The sequence below is a fragment of the Rhopalosiphum maidis genome, chromosome 2 (genome assembly GCF_003676215.2).
Source record: "Rhopalosiphum maidis isolate BTI-1 chromosome 2, ASM367621v3, whole genome shotgun sequence".
In the NCBI taxonomy this organism is placed as follows: Eukaryota; Metazoa; Arthropoda; class Insecta; order Hemiptera; family Aphididae; genus Rhopalosiphum; species Rhopalosiphum maidis.
Genome location: NC_040878.1, coordinates 13,413,343 through 13,428,308, shown reverse-complemented (window position 1 = coordinate 13,428,308; position 14,966 = coordinate 13,413,343). Strand labels below are relative to the sequence as shown.

Here is a 14,966-nt window from a genome sequence, read left to right as displayed (position 1 = left end):
TTCTTTGAACGCGTATGTAGATAAGAAATCTTAAAAAAGTATGTAATGTTATTCAGAATCTTTTAAACAATAAAAATACATTTTAAATCCGGTATAATATTTTTTATAAGAGCTTTTGCTATTTTGTTATCTATGTATGTGGAAAATGTACATTAATTCTTATAGTATAACATTTTAATTTAAGTGTTGTTACTTCGCTATAAAGTGGGCCTTAAGTGTAGTTTACTATTGAGGTCACTGAAATGGATGTATTGAATTTAAATTTTATAGTATCTAAATTATTGAATATGAAAAACGATTTTTAGTTTGACGGTGTGTAAGTTTCTATTTTTAAGGATCTTTATTAATATCTAATAATTGCTTAATAGCATTTTATAATTTGTAAAAATTTTCTGACCATGTTAAGTTTAAGTAATAGAATAAAATATTAAAATATATATCATGTATATTCTATTTTATATACAATTACTATATTATTTAGGATTTTTATACTAATTATTTCTGATAAATAAATTTTAATAATTTAAACAATATTCATTTGAATTTTAAATTGAGATAGGCACTGTTCGTTAGATGGAGATCTTTGTACTGTAATTAGTCCCGACGATTCAACCAATCACAACAGTGATCCAGGAAGGTTTATGTAATATATCATGATAAAAAACAAAATAATTACAAAAAATTGCTCGTTTAACCAATTTACAGCTATATTAGTAGAACAAAACGAACAGTCTATAAAAAAATAATTATTAATTTCCTATTAGTTCATCGATTATTACTAACATATCACGGAGTATTGAGTATTGTTCAGAGTGATTGAAAAGATAGTGTAATTTTTATATTTGAGTTTTTGGATTCTTCCCAAAATTGGATTCTATAAGGGAGGATATATATAGGAATATGACGATTTACGAACGTTGAACGTAGTTGTACGTACCACATATGTGTATTATGTACAATGAAAATTATAAATACTAATACTAACAAACTACTTATTGGCTACACATTGACACATGGTGAATCTAAACAAAATCAATTTCTATTCCAAATCCGCTAAAATTCATCAACTTCCAAAAAGCTATAGGCCGACAGTACTTCTTTTGTCTCTGTTAAAATTCTATGATCACTCTAAGTATCTTAACTAATCAAACACATTGACCAAATCGGCGTTAATCTCAGTCAGTGCATATAAATAGCAGCTGTATTCTTCGACGTTTAGAAGGCTTTTGGTGGTGTGTATTATGTGTGGTATGATGGGTTACTCCAAAAAATCAATTATAGTTATGCGAACATCTCTATAGAACTCATACAAATAATAGTCCTTCTTCTCAAAACGAAAGTTTTCATAAAAATATTTCACCAAAACTCATTAGTTAGGGCTTAGAGCAGCTCTCGGGGTTGGCACACTCAAAAGGCTCGTGCATTTCCCTTATACTGTTTAATATTTAAGCTAATAGTAAGTCCATTCAAAAATATATACTTCACTATTTGTGAAAGATGTGTGATATCACTTTATCATTTGTAATTTTTGTATTTTTTTGTACTGTTCAACAGCACCACTTGGATGTCATCATGTAATTACTAATTAATAAATAAAGTGTCATTAATTACTTATTGCAGTATTAATTAATTTCATATTTGATATTATCCCCTAAGTCCTGAAGATGAAATGAAATAGACGATACCTACCATGTTTCACTGTTTAAATATTATATAATATGTGAATTGTTTCTATTCAACTTAAGCGACAATTATACGATTTACTAAAACTACCAACGAAAACCAAATATAATATGCGTACCATTGGTTGTACTAAATTATTTACTGTCTTATACTCCTATGTATTACCATATAAGTATTACGAGTAGTTGATGTTCCAGTGAATTTTTAAAAATATCACGAGTTGCATTTCGACACAATAAATACTTTCTCCTCTCTGAACTATATATTTCTATTAAATATATAGGTTATGTTTATTTTGTATCCACTATATTTGATTAGTATAATCAGGCCAGTGTTAAGACTTTGCTATCCAATTTTTTTTGTGTAGGTTTAAAAAAATAAATATTTTCAAAACTATTGATATTTATTTAAATAGATACTTATTAACCTACCTAAAAATAAACAAAACAATATAATTAGTTTTATCTTAAAAGGTAAAAATAACTAAATAATTAAAATATGCCATAATTAAAATTTAGATAATCAATTAATGTTTTTGGATGGCCACTTTTAGAAAATATTTGAAGGCCATAAAAATATGTAACGTATATATTTATTTAAAAAAAGTATAAAGGTAAAATCAAAAAATCAAATGTAAATTTTATTTTATTCACAGAAAAATAATAAATTTCTCGTCCACGGGCTAGATAAAATTCGTCTAAGGGCTATATTTTGATGAGTTTTACGTTAGACTTTTGGCCCTTAGTACAAGGTATCCTTCAGTTCACTTGGGCCTCGGTTTTTTTTTACTGTTATGCATACAGAATATTGATTGGGTGGAGTTGCATGTACACAGGTACAATGTATTATAATTTAATACATAAAGTGCTAAATGAAGTCAGGTGAGAGCTTATTTATAACAAGTAGTGTACGTGAAGCCCAGTAGTTGCTTTTTTATTTTTGTTTATTTTCCTTTCTTTCGGAAGGGCTAATTTTCGTGCGGTTTTTACCAGGAAAGGAAGGGGCGGGGACGCACACTATTGCCAATCCCCTTGTGCCTCCCTGCACCCAACTCTATTCGCGTGCGGTGACGTCGTCGTTCAAGTAGGTAACGTTTGGGAGTTCGGGACATTCAGTTCACCACCGACTGTCTACCGCGACACACGCGCCAAGAATTGCCCACGAAATCCAGTCGTAAATACATCAAAAATATTCTTATTTTTTTTGTGTAGTACATTTTTTTAATACACTCGACGTGCCTGCTATACAGTCATCGGCCTTTGTGAACCAAGGTAATAATATAATTGACATAGAACGATGTATTAGGAAAGTTGAATGTAAAAATTAGTATTATTATTATTTTTTAATAGATTATAAATGTGTTTTATATACGTAAAATTTGCACTTTATTCAGTTATGAGCTGTGGGACGATTTTTATAAGAAAAATTGTAGAAAACACTATACACATGATAAATAAATAAATAGATAAGACAAGATTAAATTAAAATATAGTTCCACAGGTGTTTAGGACTGTACTATTTATATTGATCTTATACGGTTATACATTTTGTATAAAAATTTAAATCGATAACTTTTATGATACATGACTATATGATAAAATATATTTCTAAATTAAAGCATGTTTTATATGTTCTAGGTATATAAAGGTATACAAGAGTGTTTTATGTTTATCTAATTACATAATATATAATCATTTTGTAATAGTATGAATAAAAATGAGCACAATTCAAGTAGGTTTATAATTATTAAATTATTATAACCTAATAAATTAAAAATATTGTGTTATTCATATTATAACAAAAATAAAAATCCATCGTTATATTCTTAAGTTTTATATAGAAGTTATAATTATTAAATAGTCTCAATAAATTAAACATAATACGATGTTAAACAGAGGCATATTCATATGCGTGGTTGCAAACCCTGAGTCTGGGAAAATTAGAAGATTTTTTGAATATGCATTAGTATTAAAATGTTTTATATTTTGAGCGTAGCTTTGAATATATATTATATATTGATTTTACAATTTCTTGTTATTTTTTGGATTTATACATAATTAGTAATAGAATAAAAAAAGGTTTTAAACTTTGAGAATGGTTTCTAATAGTACATTGTTTTTATCTATCAATTGTTTCTTCTTTAAGAGGTTACAATTGAAAATTACCAGTATTTTTTAAAAAAATTATGAAAAAATGTATTAATAATTAATTATTGATTTTGATTTTTTTGATGTAACTTAAAAGTGAATTATCATGAATACTTGAAATGTTGGATAAGTATTTGTATTAGAATTATCTATAAACATGTAAAATTTTAGTTTTTTTTCTATAAATGTCGATGATAAGCTTGAAAATATAGCAAAATGTTTCTCACGAGTTGTTTACATATCAATTCAAATATATAAAGACACGAAGTCACATTATATTTTAAAATTTTGACAAATTTCATTAAAACCATGAAAAATCACAAATTATTTTTAAGTTAAAAATGTATAATATTTTTAATACTCATATCCAATATTTAAAAATGTAATAAAAGGTTTCATGTAAGACGTAAGTGTTATTGAAAAACAAATAATCATAGAATTTGACCAAATGTTTATAAAGTTTTAAATATACATGGTATAATTTTCAAAATAATTTGATTTTTTTTTATCTACTTTTATATATTTTTAATTTTCAATTTTTTTTTCTATTAATATTTGTACTTGATTAAAAAGCTTAAGGGTTTAATTCAAGGTTCTTCAAAGTTGTTAAGTTGTTGTTATATCTACTTAAAAATATTAAAGACAATTAAGCAAATTTTTTCGATAAGTATTTGATGAAGTCTTAATTTTATATAGGCACGACTTAAAATCTAATAAAAAGTGAATACTCTAAAATCAAAAAATCTAAAATATGTAATATATAAATTTTATTTTTTATTTTTATAGACTAGGTAAGTTTAAATTATAAATGTCGTATAAAATAGTTGTAATTATAATTAATAATTAATTAGAAAAGGTTTTTGGAATTTATTATTTTGTAATTAAATTATAATGAATTATTTTCTAATCCTATTTTTTTTATTCTTAAAGCCGAATGAAATAAAACTAAGATCAAATACGTGAATGAATAAAAGATCATACAATAGTAATAGGTCACTCTATTGTTTTACATACCTATTTAGGAACACTAAATACTATTATAGTGCAGAAAATGACGAAATTTATTTGAAAGTGATTTTAGGTTAAAATGTGCGTACATTAAAGTGTTGTTATATGTTTTGTTATAAACATTAATCACGTATTAATAGGAAGATAAAAATAAAATTTTTAAAAATTTAGTATGTAACTTTTTTACAATACCCTTGCGTATGCTACGTTCTACTATATTTTTTTATAACGTATAGTTTTTAAAGTAGTAATTTATTAAATATATTTCTTCGAAATAGAACACTAGATACACACCATAATCAAGGAAATATACCTATTGTTGAGAAATATTGAGTATTTACAACTGACCATATTTTTTTCATCTATACCTGACTATAACTTCCCGTAAGCTCATGTCTGTATGAATACAAGGATATTTCTTTCAATATATAAACAAATTCGAATGGTATATGAATAATAAAAATAGAATTTGACGTAAGAATAATAGATATGAAATACCTTATATATTTCAAGATACACTAAACATAATTTAGTTAATAATAATAACTTTAGTAAATTTGATTGTTAAGTATAATATTTACAATTCATTAAACATACAGCTTTATAAGTAAATAATAAAATATTGGAAGTTTAATTTATCATTTTTTTTTATAGTTCACTATTTTTTGTTATATAGATTGTACACGATAATACATTGAAATTCATTAAAAAAAAGTATATTTTTGTTTTTAAATTAAAATTATTATTATGGTGGATAAACATGTTATTGATTTTTATTATATTAGGTGTATCGAAAATCTCATATAATAGTACGTTTAACAATTTAGTTTATTTAATTAATTAACATATTATAGTTGTATACTATAAAATAATAATAAAAATGTGTTTACTTTCTTTATGGTAGTGGATAAAAAAACTAAATTATTTTTATAGTTAAATTAAGTAACATTTTTACAAAACCGAGATCATTAAATAAATGATTACACAAATAATCAAAAATGTCTAAAATTGTATTATTCACATGTTTTTTTCCAAAAATCTATTGATATTTTATGTTTTTTTAAAAGGAAAGAAATAAAAGCAAATTACCAGTATATTTACTGATACATTTTATCAATAGAAATATTTAGGCGTTGGAGTTTACCTTTGATGGAAAGTTTACAATCGATTAAAGAAATACAGATACGATAAAACAATAAAATTGTTATTAAGAAGTTTAAAATATTAAAATCGGTTTAAAATGTAAAGAGCTTTATCTATATTTCATAAAAGGGTTCACTTTAGTAAACAACAGCTTGATGTTAAGTTTTAAAGCATTTGCTTCGAATGGAAGTTTCGTATATTATATTTTACCAACGGTTATTTCTACAGGAAGCATAACTTTTCCTTTGTACCTAATGGATGTTGAGTTATAATAGTTCAAAATGAATGCATACTGCAAAATGGTTTGAAAAAGTAGGTTTTTAGGGGTTTCTAGTTTATACTGCAAAACCACGCAACATAAAATTAATACGAGTTCTATATTAAATCATAAATAAAAATGTTTACTATTTTTTAAATGTATACTTCAATCACAGACTTAAAAAAAAATCTAGAATTTTAAACCTAATCACGTTTAGAGTCTCCGATTATTTTAAGTTAGGAAAAGAGGAAAATTCCTAAATTTTAATGTACAATGTATTTATTTCTGTTTTCTGACGTTTGAAACTTATATCGATAGAAACATTTTTTTTTCAAATCTGTTGGTATAATGGATATTGAAATTGCATTTTTTTTAGTTAGAATAAAAATATGTAGGTATTGAAAAACTATAAAAGCATTTATTTTTATTTACATTTAAAAGGTTATGTGATGAAAAGTATGTAGTATCAAACATATTATAAAGTTAAATTAAGTTATTTATTTTTTTTTATGATAATCTTGCAAAATGATTTAGTCTTTTAAAGGCTAAAGCCATTATAGGAATAATATATATATTTTTAAATATCAGTTAAATAATGAAAAATAATGGTTGAGTCAATGGCTTATACAATACATAATTAAAATATTTGCACTTGAAATTAGAAATTATTATGAAATTTCACTAATAACAAATAAGCTACTATCTTGTCTTTTTAGGTGAAATTATGTTTATCAAGATTATTAATAATGTAAAAGGTTTTACCTTACGTCCTTACTTTACAATAGGACCGTTTTAAGACTTTAAAGGATATAACATAACGTGAAAGCTTGATGTTTTTATGTTCGACCTGCACAATAATGGCTGATGATTTACGACTACCTATACGTTTAGTATTGGTTACAACTCGCCGGCCATAACCGTTGTACATTTATTATAATCAATTAAATAAAAAACAAGATAATTTATCGTTAGTGTCGGACAATAACATAAAATTAGAAATTTATTGCAGCGTTCTGATTAGATAACTAGGCACATATTTTGAATAAAAACAAAAATGAAAACATTTGGAATATTATGCTTATAACGTGGCATAAAAAATCATTTAATTAATTATATTATTATATAAAATAAAATAATAAAACAACAATAAAAATATAAATATACGGAACTAACAAATTAAAGCTCATTGCTGATTTTTTTTTTGATCATTATGGCAATATCTTCCATTATCATTCACGATATTTTTATTTTATATTTAAACTAGAAAAATACAAAATGTAATTTTATAAATAAAAACTGTTTAATTAATATATTATTAATATACATGACTATATTCTTCATTATATAAATATACTTATATTATAAAATAATTAGTGAAAATACAGAATTAAGTAAATAAGTATAATAATTTAAGTATAATATATATTATTTCGTATTCAATATTAATTACTAATTAGTACTACTTAGGTATTACCTAAATTTGTTGTTTAATTTGATTTAATATAATAAAGTCTAGAAATTATATTACTGTAAAATAATATCTTGTACATGAGTTATAGTAATAATTGAACTTATAAAACAAATGCTGAAACCATTTAAATGATTGAAATATAATTTTGTAGAAAATATTTAAATTTAATTTATTAATAAAAGAATAGTTTTTTGTTTGTCTAACACTCTTGAAATAATATTTTTAAGTAACTAAAAGCCTAAAAGCACGTATATTTTTATTTGATGACCGATACGTACATTATTTAAATAAGCTACGATGTAATATTTTGATTGAAATATATATTTTTTATTTAATTTATATAAATCACTCGAAAAAACTTCGAGATATCTATCGCTGATAATGTATTTATTTTTTTTCCTATATCATCTTAGAGATATTTCCTTCATATTGATATTTCACTTGTTTTTATTTGCTCTTCTTTTGGGACTTCGAGACCGATTTTACGTGAATAAATATTAAGTTACATACTGTTTACAATTTAGAACCATTTTTACTTCAAATGTTTTTCTTTTACACTTTTTTTTCCCTTTGGTCATTGAATTTTAATCAGGTTCAATTGTATTACACTTTTATTCGAGCTGACTATTGTAATAAATGATTTATGTATATAAATATAACATAAGTAAAAGTTATAAAATATAAAATGATTGATTTAGTACATTAAATGCAAGGAAATAATATAATATGTACGAATTTAAAAGTACTCATTATAATAATAATAATAAAAAAATAATACTAACAAACATAAAATTAATACACAGAATGAATTCCATACAAGTATACAAAGTAATTAATATGGAAATATGTTTTAAGATTTAAATTAGATCTATGGTACATACATTATGTTATTTATTATGCAGTTTACAACTCTATATGGAATCAAACGATATTTAAAAATATTATAGTATTATGACAAATTCTGAAATTAACAGTTTATGATGCTTATTTTAACTTCTATACTCGTACCAAGGTGAGATCTAAAAACTTTTGAATTTTAAATCATTAATTTCATTATACTAAGAGCGTTGTCTAAAAATTTAAATTGAAAAATTAAGAATTTACAAAGTTATTTTCATATTTTTAGAAATTTTTATGTGTGTTATGAATTTATCATTGAATTTCTTATTTTAAGTTTTGGAAATTAATTTTTCTTAAAAAACCAATAAATAATAATTTTAGTATTTTTATTAAAAACAAAAATGTTCATAGGTAAAACTTGAAATCATAAGGTATAAAAATTCGAGGAAGTCACTTTGGTGTATAAAGCATTTTGAATGTACCTTATCATTGAGTAAATAACTGTAATAGTCATAGATGTCTTATATTTGAATTTAATGATAAAGCGTTGAAAATAAAAATGATATTGAATGTATATGTTGTGTCTAGTATACTGTCTAAGAAAATTTTATATTGTATTTATCTTACTATAAGTTTCTATTTCACTTTTTTGTTAAAAGTATGATATGTTGGTTTTATTGATAAGAATATCGTATATATTAAATTTTTGTTAATTTTAAGTAAATATATCGACGTTTTGTATAGAAAAATATGAAAAAGATCGTTATAAAATTAGATTAAAGTTAGTAAAAATCTTATAAAAATTGTATTATGCTTTAAGCAATTAAAAAAAGGTAGGTACATAAAATAGTAATAAATATCAAGTGTTTAATATTTTTAAAACACTTAATGTGTATATAAGTATTAGATCAATTGTAAAAAAATAATCAATTTTATCAAAAACTTGATTTGCATAAATATTCCAGGTTTTTTTTTTATTTTGGATTTTGAGTGTAACGATAAATGTATTGATTTTGTTATTTGTTTTTTTGTGTAAGAGTAAACGATAAGCTGTCGTTAAAATTCTTCAATTTTCAAAAACGGGGATGCTTTTAGATCAAATTGTATTTAGTTTGTCTTTTAGAGAGGTAAAACTTAAAAATTCCCAGAACTTATTTTTATAATCGGAAAAAAAAAAATAGGAAAAAGTTGGAATTTTTACTCGAATCTAATTTTTGACAAACTCAATTTTGTTTTTTTGATATAACTTGAAAAAAAAATAACTCTAGATACTTGAAATTGTTCAAGTTAAATCAATTTTTCATCAGCATTTTTAGTTAAAATGTTTATGACATTCGATATTCACCCATAAAATAATTATTTCTCCATAAACAATTTTTAAAATTTTATTGTTTTTTTAAAAAAAAAAAAAATAATAATAATACATAATTGAAGTTAACATCAAATATTTATATTATAATTTTCATTATACAATCAAATTCCAAAATTTTTCTGTTTTTGATTTTTTATGCATGAGAAATTTTTAATTTTTTTTCTCTTATTGTCGATAAAAAATTATTAAAGCGGTTAAAATTTTTAAAATGTTATATAATATCCCCTAAAAGTTATTCTTATAGTTGTTTTAAAATTTTAAAGATGGATGAGCACACAAGAATATAGTTTAATATTGTAGTATTTTTACTGTGTTTAAAGGTAACATCAGACATACAAAAGAAACTACAATATTATTGTAAAACTAATATATTTATCCTTAGGCTTAGAAACTAAAATTTAGTATGGAGATTGCATTTATATTTTATATGCTCAAAAATTGAATTATACAAATTTTTCAAACTAAGTTAAAATTATAATTAAAATTTGTTTTTAGTTTTAATTTTTGTATAAAGATAAAAAAAAAAAATTAATTAACTAACCTTATATACACTACATGTTTGCATGATAATTTTATTTTATTAGAACTTGTGTCAAAATTGTGTAAAACATAATTTATAAATAATTGTATTTTCCTAATCATCTATTTTATAATAATAAAACAAACATATGGTATTTGTGAACATTTATTACTGATGGATTTTAAAGTTGGCATGGATTATACCAAAACTTACAAAAATAATAATTACTAAGCTTAGAACAATTTATTCAAATTAATACATTTGTTAAAGGATTAAAATTTTTATATCATTAAAACATAAATTAATTAAAGAACTGACATTTCTTCTTCTTTTTTTGCTAAGTAAATATTTTAAATAAAAACTTGCTGAATAAAATGTGTCTTTCTAAATAATGAAATTAATTTCATTGGAATGAAACAGGGTAAATAATTGTATTTTTACTACTGTGATGCTTAAGTTTAACAAAATGATGTGAATTTGATTTATTACGCGTTTAAAACTTCTCCAAAGGTTATGTACATCAGTACGTTTTAGATGTGTCAAATGTCAATCGTACTAGATTTTATTTATGACTTGCGATTTAAGTTTTTTAATGATATAGAACAACAACAATATATACATTACATATGTATAAGAAATGTATACATTTCACGCGCTTACAAAATAGCAAATAACACAATATTATTATCGTTTTGATGATCGATACAAATGCACTTATATACTTTAATCATTGCATCGATAAATTTAAAATTTCAAATGCATTTTTAAGTGTTGATATTTTGAGATTACTGAACTTTCTGAAAATGAAATATGATAAAATTAATATATTTTGTGCGCATATTATATTATAGATAATTGAAAATACTTTCATAAGACATATATATAAATAATTTTACAATCTATTCGTTATCTGTAGTACTACCACTGTTCTTGGTTCTTAACTAGTATTGAGTAGTAATTATTTTAATGTACATAGTATTCGTATATGATAAAAACTAAATAGTAAAACTACTTAAATGTTGGTCAAAATTCCACCAAAAATTGAACACGTTTATTTTTAAATAATATTTTATAACTGAATTTATGGTAAATATTTAAGTTATTATTATTATTTAATGTGTTCCCGAAACGTGCTAATGAGTTATGTCAATAGTAATTTAGGATTTTGGCAGAATTCACTATACTATTGAAATTAAATAATGTATGGTTAGGTTGGAACTATGTATAATAGTAAATTTAGAAAAAGTCAAAGTTCAGACTTTGTATTAGTATTATTTTTATATCTGTTATATTTAATATAAAATAAAAAATATAATGTATTAAATAAATCGATGTCATTCAATGAAAATTTATGTACGTGTCTAGGTGCATTTAAAAAATAACCAAGTTATCAGTAGCTTTTATATCTGTATATTTACATAAAAAAATAATAATTATAGCTGTTTTAAACTTGTAATGTACGTACGGATTATAGGGTCTGATTTTTGTTGTTTAATTTAAAAGTGTCACTATTGGGTGGCTATTTTTATCATATATGTCCGTGTTACAAATATTCTTTTTTAGCACACATGCTTATTGTAATACTCATTTATAGATTGTATGTTTAAAAATAAAAATAAAAAGAATTCAATTTGAGCAATAAATGTTGGATATTATTACTATAAATAATTTATATAATACTCAAAAAAATTGTTCTATTTCCTTACCTCTTCAGTTTAACTTGTCTTTACTCAAAAATATATATTTTATAGACTCATAGTTTATCTTATTAACTTTATAAAAACGATAATGTAAATTTTACAGAACATACATAGCTTTAATAAATAGTTACTTAAAATAATAAAAAAAAATATATTTATAATTTTATTTCCAAGATAGGGTTTTATTACATTTGTGATCTACAGCTTATTTAAAATTGGTTATTTTTATACAAAACCATCAATAAATCGTTTAACTAAAACTATGATCAAAATAGTATGCTTGTAAGCATCTGTAAAATGTATTCTATTTAATTGTATGTCCACAAAAATATGTTTATTCATAGTAAATAAATTATTTATCAATTATATTATATTTATATCCTAGTGGTTGATCGAGAGTTGAGCTTTTTAAGCCAATGGGCGAAAGGGTTGCCCTCATTAGTCATAAACTCATAACTCTCTACCTCGGAACAACACTAATTCACTTAAACTTCAATATAATATATTTTTATTAATTAATTTATGATCATAAAAAATCATAGTAAAATATAGCTTAGTATGGGATTTAATAAAATCGTAAATTTAAATATTTGTATTTATTCTTATCATAAACTTTAATGTTATGTAGATTTTCTGTAAACACTTATTATTTGAGATGGTTTTAGTATTTTTAATTTGAATAGATTTTCAACTGGTTATTCTTGGTTATTAATTTAAATTTTTTTCGGCGGGTTATTCATTTTTGGTGATAATTTAGTTTCTCGAGTTTCTAATGATATTTTAGATTTTTATAGATTTGGGGATATAATATATCGCTACTTATACAAACCATAAGTAACAAAGCAAAAAATAATTTAACTAGGGTTATTAAAACACTATTTAAAGCAATTTAATCTAAAATTGACTTTAATACAACTCAAGCATATTGTAAATAATAGAATATAAATGTATAAATAAAACTTTTAAACTAACTGCCATAATTGTCGATGTTATTTAAATAAATAAAAAAAAGATTAACATAGGTAAAAAGTAGAAGTACATTTTCATATGTTATAAAATACAATAAAAGAAAGAATTTTAGTATTTTAGTAAGGAGGTACAGCTATATGTACGGAGCCTATCATCCTCCGAGTCAAATAACCCCTTTGTATACACCACCAGGATACGCCACTGTTGCCCCAGGAGAATTTACTATTTTAAAGTGTAGAGAGAAGGATAAAATTTAAATACCTTTAGCTGGCCATTTTAAAATAGTAAATCCTCATAGGACACCCTATATAGTTCAATAACGAATTATTTTTACTAATGTTCCTAAGAAGAAAATTAGATAGAATTATTTTTAAAAGTTAATAAATTATTATGTTTGACGTAGTTAAAAGCAAATTGTAATCGGAAGCATTAATGATTGGTTTTTGAATAATTTATAATACAATAAAAGAAATTTAAATTTTATCTGAGAAAAACCAGAATATTATATACTACCTAACAATTATTTATGTAATATTAATATACTAATATATATTTTTATATAAGTACATTTTCGTACAGTAAATTTTTTTTAAAAAGTTGTATGCAGACATGCAGTGCTTCTATTTATCACATGTGTATTTATAATTTAAATTTAGAAAACTTTGAAAAATAAATGTTAGATGGAAGAAATATAATTGTAGTTTTATCTTATCTAATTTTAGAATTGAGTTATTTATTATTAATAGCGAATTAACAATAAAAGCAACATATTTATCAATAAATCCATTATTATTTTCTTATGTCAGCGAAATAAAACGAGTGCTCCACTACCAGTTACTCTATCGTGTTGAGCTTTTACTTTTTATGAATTTAAGGTATAAAAAAATAATTAAATAATGTATGTATTATATTCTATTTTTGTATTTATTATATTAATATGAATAAATTAAATGGAATGAATACAAATGTCATTATTAAATATTGAATAATATATTATATATATAGTTTATTATTTATACTGAAACAACATAAAACCATTAAAATGTATAATGTATTTTATCTGTTAGTGTAGATTTTTATAAAATTGGCATTTTTTTAACCAAAAGATGAGCTATATTGACACATAAAATGGCCTTTATCATCAATTATTGTTTACTAAATTGTCTATTTAACGTATGATTCACGTTATATAGACGATAAAAATTTGTTACAATAGATGATATTTTTTCTATTTTTTTATTAAAAAAAATTATTCAATATACTATAGGTAATATTATATCAATCAAATACAACGTTATTAATCTGTGGCATAAATAGATTCTGTTAACATAGTTAACATACGATATTATTTTTATTAAAACGTTAAATAAATTAATATCATATTATACTAACGACCATATATATTATTTTAATACAAAACTCCTCATGCATTTATTTAATGGCGGTTAAAAAAAATTCGTAGTATTTATAACTTGAAATTAATCAAAATATTTTTAAAATATCATTGTGTAAAGGAAACTAGTAATTTAAGTAATAATGACCAGTAAAATGTCACTTATTTCTAAGATTAAAATTTGTGTAGGTATTATAATATATTTGAATAAAAAAAATTGTTAATAGAGTATTTAGTATCATATATTTGAATATTCAATGATGTAAAAAATTTAACTTAAAACGCTTTAAAAAAATGTATGTTGCCTAAAGCTTAATTTATTTTGAATTCTAGTAATAAAACTTATTTAAATATTTCAGTTTTGAGCTTAGATATTAAAGTTGAAAATTTTTTAAATGTTTGATTATCAAATAATTTTTAAATTGATGTAATTTGTGTAAATGATACCAAAATTTAAAAAT

General features: G+C 22.6%; 1 protein-coding gene across 3 annotated transcripts in view; it reads left to right on the top strand.

Moving 5' to 3' along the window:
* Nucleotides 1-2,818: 2,818 nt before the first annotated feature.
* LOC113552887 overlaps nt 2,819-14,966 on the top strand; it is a 95,217-nt gene continuing 83,069 nt past the window's right edge. For all 3 annotated transcript variants that reach the window (XM_026955887.1, XM_026955888.1, XM_026955889.1), the window contains exon 1: nt 2,819-2,954. The gene's annotated coding sequence lies outside the window, so the exon portion shown is untranslated. The remainder of the gene's footprint in view (nt 2,955-14,966) is intronic.